General features: G+C 41.2%; 1 protein-coding gene across 3 annotated transcripts in view; it reads left to right on the top strand.

Moving 5' to 3' along the window:
* The window catches only part of LOC139454367 (uncharacterized), a 128112-nt gene that overhangs the window by 35680 nt on the left and 80300 nt on the right, over window positions 1-12132 (top strand). The gene's annotated exons all lie outside the window — the stretch shown is intronic.

Raw genomic sequence — 12132 nt, 5'->3', positions numbered from 1 at the left:
GAGATATACCGTCCGTCGGGTCTCCCGTCTCCCTGGACTATTGATTACAACACGCGGTGGCTAGAGCACAGCTGACCAAAGACGTATTGTATATACGTCTTTGAGCTGACCAATGCAAATGACCGCCCGGCTGATCGAAATCAATTTTACGTGACTATTTATTTTGTATACATGGTACGCTTTTGAAAATGAAGTTTTTCATAAAGTAACAATATATTCCTCCATACCCAGCAAAGGTTAAAGGTACGCTGTATTTTGTGCATAGCGTGTCACAAAAGTATACAAATAACCAAACAGAGCCTGTTGAATGTAACTACGGATGGCCCAGTCGTCTTAGTGGCCTGCAGAGTTACGTCCCTTATGGAAGGTCAGGAACCTCATATTGTGGGTTCGACTCCCAGATGTTTCTAGGTTTATCAGCAGCATACCCGTGCTCGTTTCACCAAAGTGGTATACGTTTAAGACCTCAGAGCAGAGGAACTCGATGATAGCGTGTATAGCATAATGTAGTCCTCTCAGGAGTGTGATTATTTTTCTGTGCGAATATATTATACGTTCCTGTGCCTTAGAGCTGTTCTCACACATCAAGCTCTTATTTGGCGGAAATGCTCAAATCTGTCAAACGGACTTAAACTAAACTCATGATCGCCAACGACCTTCTTGTGTCAATTTTGTTTTCCACATGGGGCTGACATGCTGTGACATAAATGAACTAAACTGACGTGCAAAAGAAATTACACGCTTGCAAATTGGATTTGATCAAAACAGTACAAACCTTATCAAAAGGTTACCATGTTGAAAATATTCGCCGCAACACTTCTGATTTAGGTCCAAAACACAACTATCAAATATATCACCATTGAATAACCATTTGTTGTTTGATTCATTAGAGCCACCGTGGGTGTATACTTTCTTTTGCCCCGCAGTTTAGTTTCCAAAGAGACTTTCAACAAATTAACTTACTCTACCAATACCAGCTTCGTTGTTAATGGAACCACTCACTATGGGATTGCCTAAAAGTCGGGCCGGGCCAAGATAGCCAACATTATCTTTGGCATATTACTCCATTATCGACGACCATACCTACATAGTATTGATGCAACATACAGACATGACATTAATTAACACCCACAAACCAAAACGCGCAGCATAATTAAGTTATTGCGAGGAAATCGCTTGAAAATACTTGAAATCGAGCTGTCTGTGTGCTGGGCTGAGCTAGGGTACATGCAAATGAGGAATCGTTAAATGAAATAGGATTTGAAACGTATGAAATACTTCCAACTATCCCACTCGCTATACTACACGTCATATCACTATTTTACTGTTATCTGCATGAGCTTTCTCTTTACCAATATTCTCACTACAAATAAGAACAGAGATCTTGTATCTCAGCTTTTGAGTGCATTCGTATCGCGATTGTTGGTTAAGCAGACAACGGATACAGCGGAGAACAGTGAAATCTTATCGCCATGTTCCAAAGTCCCTACTGGCTATCACAACATACCCCGAGGTGTTTGGTTTCTTGGCTCCGCGGTGACCCGACGACTAAGCCGTGTATTACACAGTTACTGGCCGTCAGCTGTCCCCTGTAACCCGGGGGGTAACCCATGTATTATCCGTCCTTGGCCGCCTACAGTCCCCGTAGGGTCAGTATGTGGATGTATTAGTGGAGTTTGTTTTGGGAATCAGAGAAATATGCGAGTCTTGTAGAGTTGAGCCTGAAATAACATCACCTTTCACTCGAAGCTAGCCCAGTGGCAGTCAAACATCAAAGCACATACAGGTAAATGCAAATGTAGGTGATACCTGCGGGTGACGTCATTTCTCACACCTGTGTCTCCGCTTCTCGGCACAGCTGGGTTAATATCACCAACTCCTCGCAGGGTGCGGCGGCTGGTCGGGGCATACACGTGCCATTAATACAGCGACGTGACATTTGGCCTAAAATGTTACTACGTGCATACATCATCTGTTCAGTAATAGAGATGTATACGTTATATATTTTCTGACATGGTAGTTCTGGAGCAGTGATAACATTTTTTCGATTTGGATGAATGCTTGATATTTCATCGTCATATATCCCACGAGATTCCTTGGCATTTTTGCGTGAGTTTGGCGAGATCTCGAAACAATGTCACATTCAAATAGTGTACATATTTTACTCATATCGACAACCGATGCATGAGACTGGTGTTTGTTGTGTATGTAATGTAGGCTACACCCTCAAGTAAACGTAAAGGCGATGTGTGGCGATGCAGGTGAGCGAGTAAATACGGGTTTAAGTCTCTTTAAGCAATATTCTAGTAAAATATCTATCTATCTATCTATCTATCTATCTATCTATCTATCTATCTATCTATCTATCTATCTATCTAATAGGGAATCGAACCTCTACTGTCGATGTCGAGCGAACGCTTTACCACAAGGCCACCCCACCGCCCCGACAATGCGAGTGATTAGTTGGGTTCAACGCCACTAACAACAGTATTTCATCACGACGTGTCAGTTTAATATGGTCGGGAAACCTACACGGATTTTAGACAAAGAGATTTTATGGCTCCTAATCGTTTTGAACCTGGGATTCGAGCCTGTGACAAGGTGTACTGGCATATTTAAGGGACGCAACTCCGTACAGCTAGTTGCGTCATCTTTGACCCCTGGGCCCGTGTCCCCGCCCCCACCCACGACAAAGCGAGGCAGCTGTCCGACCTGTGCGTCATTCAATACCAGTGACAGGTCCTACAGGGATGTATACGTTGTGTCGGGATTCACCTTAAAGCACGTCGGCATACCGTGTTAATGCGCATATACTAACGTCAATCGTTCTTACTAGAATGTGGCGTTGATTGGTTTTATATTGGAGTGCGATTATCACCTAGGAAGGCTGCTATAGGTATGTCTGGGTCTCTATTTATACACGAAGACGGAAATGAAGCGGATACATCCAACAGTGTGTGTGTTTCTGTAAACGCGATCGTCATCAAGATGATTCCTCCTGAAGGTATAGCAATGGATGACGGTATTTGCATATTTTACGTCACCTACTGGTTATTGCATTCTACTCAACAAATATCGGGATATGTGCGTTTTTGCTTGTAAATGTGACTAATAAGACACGTGTGTCCATTACTGTCATGAAAATAGCACATTTTTTACTTAATTTGTGACCCATCAGGAAAAGGGACCTTAGGATACAATTGTGCTGTGATGTCATTCAGCTCTAGAAAGACGTTTGACGTCAATTTACTTCCGTATAATTCACCATGTGTGAGGACTGTACAAAAATATCTTATTTTTCTCTTGTTATTTTGTAATGTAATATAAACATTATTTCAAAACATTTCATCATACATGTCTACTTTCAATTAATCAGACACTATATCTAAAAAGTGCAATCATTACATAAACAGTTATAAGTCTGAAAATGGGACTTTGCAGAAAATGAGACCAAATGTTTGATGTCATTTATCTTTGTAATAAATATGAATTGAAGGTTATGAATGGTATTTCTGTTGTCCTAAGATACTGTAGTTTTAATAAAAATAAGTCAAAATGTGATATTTCACCCATAAGGTCCCTTATCTCATGGTTGCTCACATTACATGCTTCAAGTAAGGGAGTTTTATACTCCAACGATATCCCGACAGGGGGCGCCACAGAATGTACCCGTGTGAGGAATCAAACCCGGGACTTCGGCTTGAAGAGTAACCCTATATCCACTAGGCTACCCCATGGCCCCAAGTACATATAAATATGAGAACATATGTTCAGATGTTGTCCTGGGAGTGTTTTAGGGCAGGACATACTTTCCCTGTTCGCGAACACCTGGTGGCATTACTGATTTTTCGGCGCATTCATATAATTTTCATCGCTATTTTGTTTTTATGTCCAAAGGAATCTGTTTTGTCGGATAATCGAGACTGGTTATTCTCTGTCATTGACGTTTTATATTTACACAGAATGAAATTCCTCAGTATTCCAAGCAAAGAAAATTGTATATACTAACACTTAAAGTACACAGATGCAGAATATTCAACAAGAAAAATGTCACTGAATATTGACACCCGGTTTATCTTTACCTCGAAACATTTCCTGGATTTTACCAACATCAAATTATCCTTCAATATTTGGTGGTTTAGGAGTAGAGCGTCCGCCCGGAAAGCGGGGTTCGACCCCAAGCCGTGTCATACTAAAAGGCGGTAAAATATGGTACTTGTTGTTTCCCTGCCTCGTGCTGGGGCTAAAACAAGAACTGGTCGGCTCGGAGCCAGTGTACTGTGTCTGAGTTGGGTATTTATGTTAAGCTGCGGCAATGGTATCTCAGTGGGTTAGCGCTATAAAATCGGACAAGTACATGCAGCCACACACACGCACGCACGCGAATGCATGCACATCACCATATTAGTGCAATAATCTCTGACGCGACGTTAAACCCCATTTCACCTCACCTCATCTCACCTCCAAGACTTGCTGTCGTATTAAAAAGCGTATTAATAGTATCAGTGGAATAACATTTTGGTCCAGCGTTTATGGCGCCAAATTCAGCAAAGCAAAATATTACAGTTCCCTTCCTATACGTCAGTTCGCGGCATATAATTACCTTGGTGGACTGCCCACTGTCAGCAGGATCTTATTTGAAGAAGGGCAACAGTCTATCTGGTAATTCTGCGGCATTTCCAGTCAAGCAGAATAACAAATCACGCCACGCTCCAAGACGTTTATTTTCGGAGTTACATCTAAATTTCAAATATTAGCCAGTGCAATATTAATCCAATTCACGGGGGAAATATTATTGATTTATGACCAGAAAAAGTAACGAGTGTTTCATTGCGACACCATTTCGTCTAAGGAGTCCGTCTGTACGACACGTAGAAGGGTTTGTTGTGACGGCGAGACATTCATAAATCAAATTGGCGTCGGGACCAAACACTCGCTAATCAGCCGAGCCATAAAACAAGGGTTCTAACCGGGATATATCCTGGAGAATAACACTTGCTATAGTCTTTAATGGTATTATAAACCGATGGGCGGTTGTCCTGCGATCCATCGTTTAAGAACTCCGATGTATTGCTGACCAGAAACCCGCACTATCAGATCACCTTCTTGTGTCCAAGTCAACCAGTCGTCTAAGGCGCCGCGATTCGCTGTGCAGAGTTGCGTCCCTTGGGCACGCCAGAAACCTATGATTGTGGGTTCGAATCCCGGTTCGCCCCGATTATGTTTCTAGGTTTGTCAGCACCATACCCGTGCTCGTGAGTCTCACCGAAGTGGTAAACGTCTTAGACCTGCATCACTTCGGTCTTTCCTCCCAATAAGCTGACACGCCGCGATATAACTGGAATACTGTTAAAAGCGGCGTTAAACTCAACTCACTCACTCACTCACTCACTCAACCACTACCTAATGTGACCTTCAAGGTGTTGTGTATAGTCGAACGATATGCGCAATCTTGAAAATTAATATATTCCGTTATGGATTCAGCTGTTCTTTTACATCACGCCACATAATCAAGCATTGATAGTGTTATAAACGAGTGACTGCAGCCAGTTTTCTGAACAACCAGAACATGAGTATCATAAACCTGTTTTGCCGTGTGATGTATCATTTCCCTGCGTGACGGTGAAATTAAGGTTGAGTAGTTCTATGTAAAGCTCCTCGAAATTCTATATCAAATACTGTGTTAAATATGCCATTTCTGTTCCAGTCTCCTTATTTGGGGAGCAATATCCGTGCAGGATCTTCTGTTAAACTCCGCGCACTGCCTCGCCGCCTTTCATTCAATAGTGTAATAGGTTTTAGACGGAACCATCGGTCCTTTGACTTTCGTTTCGTTAATTAGATCTTTAAGCGTAGGAGGAACATTCCTTGACAATAAATGTTATTTGTATTTAAATTGTACGGTGTGATATTCACCTATTGCGATGTGGAGTAGCTGGTAATCATTACCCACGACATCAGGCCTCTTGCTTATCTCGTATCTTTACGTTTACGTTATGCTGTCGCCATTGATTCTGCAGGGACGAGATAATAGTAGTGAGTGGGTGAGTGAGTTGGGTTTAATGCCGCTTTTAACAGTATTCCAGTTATATCACGGCGTGTCAGCTTTATGTGGGAGGAAATCCCCAAGTGATGCAGGTCTCAGACGTTTACCACTTCGGTGAAACCCACGAGCACGGGTATGGTGCTGACAAACCTGGAAACATAATCGGGGCGAACCGGGATTTGAACAGTCATAGGTTTCTGGCATGCCCAAGGGACGCAACTCTACACAACGAATCGCGGCGCCTTAGACGACTGGGCCACCCGTGTCCCCCGAGATAATAGTAGGTAAAGATAAACGTGATAACTAGTTTACGTGGAATCCAATCCAAGGTAAAGTTAAAAAATGTTGTAAATAAACTGCCGGGCAAAAGAAAGTATACACATGGAAGTTGGTTTTTACCAAAACGTTACTAGGCTGAAAACAATTTCAGAAACACTGCAACCTCAAGGTCCAAAGCATAGCTATGGTATCAAATTCATCACCATCGAATAACCATTTCTTGTTTGTTTCAGTTTAGCCGCCATTAAATATTCATTCATAAGCATAAATTTATCCCTATCAAATAGTAATGATACTAGGTGTTTGCAAAACGGTGAGCGTATCCTGCCCAAGGGGGTTACCGTCACAAACACATGCAAAGGCAAAATATGATCCTGGAACGCTGAAAGATAACTAACTGATGCGTTTGATAAATTGTCCCTCAATGTCTACAGAAAACATTTTGAAAGCTTTATTCTAGGACGTGGATGCTATAATCCTTATCATACAACTTTTGAGCTAGAGTCGAAAGCATGACGCTCTTTGATATCTTCGTAGAAAGATCATGCTCGATTGTATCTTCAAAGGTGCTGCTGGTATATTGCATGTCATACCTCTTGTCATACAGTCTCGTGAATAGTTTATTGTCCTTTATCCAGGTATCCAGGTAAGTTTACTGTCCATATCTAAATTTGAAACATTATTATGAATATCAATTCATCGACATACCATCGACATAAGTTTATTAAGATGACAAAATTGGCCAAATTCCCGTAATTTGATTTTGGCAATCCGAGTAGAAATTTTCATTCATGTACATAAAGAAATAGATCAGCAAGGAGGGGAGTCCAATTGGTGCCCCGGGGGATGCCTGCATTTTTTTTCTCAGTAAACTTCACATGAAATTTTTTTTCATTTTGGACAAATTTTCCTGTACCCTTTAAGATAGTGATGTAACTATTTCTATGGTCGCCAGGTTTACTGACGATTGCCCATGGATCAAGCTTTTCCTAAAGTTTGCTGTGTAGGATAGCGGTGTATAAAGTTGAAACTGGAATGTTTCGACAAAATTGAAGTTGGCTCTTTCTGAGATCTCAAATATTCAACCATATCTTTTGAGTTTTTGAGAATCGACATGGTATTTTATTCCGCTTGTCTCAAATACTTTATTTGAATATAATATATAGAAAGTCCTTCCGTGATGATATGAAGGATTATGGTTAGTCTTTGAAACAGGGATCTGGTGTTACATTTGCAGGACCAATCGTAGAAAATATTGTAATTGACACGGGTGCAACTAAAAACTCCGCTAAAATTATAATGACCCAGTAACGTGATCAAAGGATGCATCTGGGTATAAACACAGCTCAAATATTCGTAAATGCATTAGAAGCCAGACAAGACACCTATACAAGACACCTTTGTTGCACCCGTGCGTCACAGTAACGACATAAAGGACAGACAGTGGACGGACAGTAGACAGACAGGACGCACAGTGGACAGACAGGGGACAGACATAACATACAGTGGACAGGCAGTAGACAGACAGGATACACAGTGCACAGACAGTGGACAGACAGGACACACAGTGGACAGACAGGACAGACAGGACACACAATGGACAGACAGGCCAGGCAGGAAAGACAGTAGACACACAGGACAGACAGGACACACAGTGGACAGACAGGACACACGGTGGACAGACAGGACAGGCAGTAAAGACAGTAGACACACAGGACAGACAGGACACACAGTGGACAGACAGGACAGGCAGGAAAGACAGTAGACACACAGGACAGACAGGACACACAGTGGACAGACAGGACAGGCAGGAAAGATAGTAGACACACAGGACACACAGTGGACAGACAGTTAACAGACAGTGGACAGACTGGACACACAGTGGACAGACAATAGACAGATAGGACACACAGTGGACAGACAGTAGATAGACAGGACACACAGTGGACAGACAGTAGACAGACAGGACACACAGTGGACAGACAGAAGACAGTAGACAGACAGGACAAACAGTGCTAGAGACAGTAGACTGATAGGACACACAGTGGACAGACAGGACACACGGTTGACAGACAGAAGACAGTAGACAGACAGGACATACAGTGCTAGAGACGGTAGACAGATAGTAGACAGACAATGGACAGACAGACAGCATCTAGCCCTAGGACATAATGTGTGTCACTTCTCTCTATCCACTACGTCACTATGGTATTTGGGCCTGTAGGCCTTACGGTGGGTCACAATAACACGTCGGCGTCAAATACTCAGGAAGACACACCCTGTTCGATGGAACATCACGTGTTCTGATGAGAACAGGTTCCAGGTCTTCTGGGCAGATGGTAGAGTACGTGTGTATCGTCATCGGTAAGAATGCACGGCTCGTTGTTGTATCCAAGAGACTGTACCATTTAGAGAAGACAGCGTAATAATTTAGAAAGAGGTCTGTACGGAAAATGTGTTTGGACACTAATATTACAGCACATCGTTACATCGACGCTGAAATGCGCCCAGGTGTTCTTCTCTTCCTACAACAGAGCCGTTTTTGTCTTGAAGCCAATTTGGGACTTACGCGATATTGAATGTGACCCCTTAATGCAATTCATGCAAAGTTACTTTAATCTAAAACCATTTTGTGTTTGCAGTCAGGACAAACTTATACACCCTGCCCATGTTGTTTTCCCGGGCCCTATATTTTCGCTGCCACTGCATTAAACTTTGAATCTTTGCCTTCTTTATTATTTCATTATTACAAACTCTGCTTTTGAAATATCTCTTGTCTTTTTATTCAAGCATGAAATATAACTTGGTATAGCTTGTTTTCCTTATCGGTCCATATGTTAAATAATACACTTGATTAGAAACAGCAATGTTAAATTTAGTTGTTCCAGATGAAAACTGGTGAAGGTAATACTATTCCTTAGGGTTAATGAGGTTGAAGTTTCCTCAAGATCTTGAGCCATCTTTTCGAAAATATATTCATCTCCAAACCAAAAAGAACTGAGGCCCTGAGCCTCGGGGGCAGAGAACTAACATATAATATTCTTCGTTGTCCAATGATTGTAATTTCGTTAAGATAAGATCCTCATATCTCCCACAATCGTTATATCACATTGCTCTTGTTCCAAATGGCGTGATTGAGCTCAGCTGTTAGATGTGTATACTACACAGTCGGGCTTACACCATCTGCATGTGTTGTCCTGCATATTCACTTCAACTGAAGGTTTTGACGTAAGGTCAGATCCACTTGTAAAGCGGAAATGGAAATATCATTGAGAGTGGATCAAAACAGGCGTGCGGCTTTTGGATGTTGGGATCATATGAATATCACTGCATACTAACGAGGCGGGCTGGCATCTCATTGCCCGAGTTCCAATACATTCCTAAAAATAAAGACCATGAGTAGTTATTTGTTGGAGAATCTTTTTGAAAAAATGTATGCAATTCAGTAGCTTCAATAATAGCAATTTAATTTCATTCATGTCACAACAGAATTTAATGAAACTTCTTGGTCCAGTGGCTTCCTAAGAAAGATCAATTTCAATTTCTATATTCGGTATAAAGGCCACGGGCCCATGTACAAATACTAATTGACATATAGAATATACATATTGGTGCAACAATTAAACAAGTTTTACAAATGGGGTGAACGTAATACAATAGCCTCTTTAATATATTTTCAGCACTGAAGTAAAATTAGTTGGTTTGCCTGAGCTTTTATGCTTAAATAACTGAGATTTACAAAAAATATTTGGAATGTGTTTCTGTCTGATATCATCATATAATGGACATGATAGCATAAAATGTCATTCAGTTTCAATGATGTTCTTACAAAAAGGACAAAATCTAGAATTAAAATCAATATTACTTTTTCTTCCAATATTCACCATGATATTTAATTCTCCAATTCTTAATAGTGATAAGGGCGGTCGGGTAGCCTGGTGGTTAAAGCGTTCGCTCGTCAAGCCGAAGACCCGGGTTCGATTCCCGACATGGGTACAATGTGTGAAGCCCATTTCTGGTGTCCCCCGCCGTGATATTGCTGGAATATTGCTAAAAGCGGCGTAAAACCATACTCACTCAGTAATAGTGATAACATTCTTCTTAGTTCTTTACAAGTGATTTTTAAAATATACGGCTCAATAACAAATGCTGTTTTGAGTGACGAAGAAAGAAAGATCAGTCATCATCGAGGCGAATAGTTTTCTGTACCGAATGTGTAAAGTGAAATGATGTTCTTATGTTAAAAGTTCACGCTTCCTTTGTGTGGTCCTGAATGGGCCGAATGGAGACAAATGAAACTCAGTTCTTGGCGGAAACAAGCGAACGTCACCATTTCCTAACAATGCACATATGGACCACATTAAAGCCAGAACGACTGTTCTGAAGTCATTAATTGGTCTACGTTCTCAAAAAAGTAATATATGTCTCTCAACGAGACGAGTCAATAGAATAGTTCTGGGTTTAATACAACCTCAAGACTTCGCAGTGTGGAGTAATTAGCATTTTAATCCGTGACTAGACTTCTTTTCAAAGACATCTAGACTTATGGGTATATCCAAGACCCGGATGGCTTCAAGCGATGCTAATGCGTTCGAGTAAATTGTTTCCGAATGTAATACTTATTACTTATGAAGCTTTGTTGAATATTCAGAGTCTACTCCACAAAAGCCCTAAATACTATACGAATGTCAATTACCCCCAAACCAATCATTTGCCAGTCACACAAACTCTGATTTACCACACGGGAGAATTGATGTTCGACGTACATTAAACCTTCAAATAGCACAAAACAAAGGTTCAATGTAATTATTTCGTCTGAAACATCTACTGAGGAAACTTCAGTTGGAGCTACATTTCTAATCACGACAATAGATTGTACCACGCAGCACTTTCATAAATCCTAGCGAGTCCGTAAGCCCAGATGGTTTAAGTGATGAAAACAGTTGTCATGAAAATATTATAAAAGAGGAATATCATCTGACAATCTGCCAGAGCGCATATGCGGAGTCGTGTATATGGTAATTAGAGGGTTTGGGGCGTTGCCAGGGGAAACGATTTGAAATTATATATTTCTTTACCGCTGAGCACGGAATGGGTAGCATTATTGTTTAGAAAATGCCAAGCTTGTTATTATTGTGGAATTAATCATAAAATTAATGCTTGATAAACAATGCAAAGCATGCAATGGACGTTTACAGCCGACGTTTCTGCAAGGATTACATGAATACGGTCGATTGTTACATCGGCATTTCCCTGACCTACGATTTACTGTGTTCAAATAACATCATCGCGTTCTCTTATTACTGGGGCTCGGAAATAAGTGATTCTGTGTTTGACGTTAAGGGCATCTGACTATGGTGGTCGTTAAACCAAATCAAATTCTGCAAGGTTTCTAATCAATACGGCAAGTTGCAACATGTTGCACTGTGTCTGATCTGCAATTGGGTTTCTCTACACCAAAACACAGCCAGGGATTCTATTAATCATGATCTAGCATCATGGTTTTCACTGCTTCAGTGTCTAGCAGCATTGGTTTCTTTGAATCGTTGTTTAGCAGCATTGGTGTCACTGCAATTGCACCAATGTTTAGAATCACTGGTTTCACTGCAATCACTGTCTAGCAGCATTGGTTCCTTTGAATCGTTGTTTAGCAGCATTGGTGTCACTGCAATTGCACCAATATTTAGCATCACTGGTTTCAGTGCATCACTGTCAAACATAGTCAATAGCCCCGGAGGGAGTCCAGGTTGGAATTAGTCCTCATCATCCCATGCTGGTCGTACGGGGCCAGTAATTCAATGAATCAA

This window comes from Haliotis cracherodii, unplaced genomic scaffold (genome assembly GCF_022045235.1).
Source record: "Haliotis cracherodii isolate W230 unplaced genomic scaffold, xgHalCrac1.p SCAF_10, whole genome shotgun sequence".
NCBI classification, from domain to species: domain Eukaryota; kingdom Metazoa; phylum Mollusca; class Gastropoda; order Lepetellida; family Haliotidae; genus Haliotis; species Haliotis cracherodii.
This window is presented reverse-complemented; position numbering and strand designations above follow the sequence as displayed.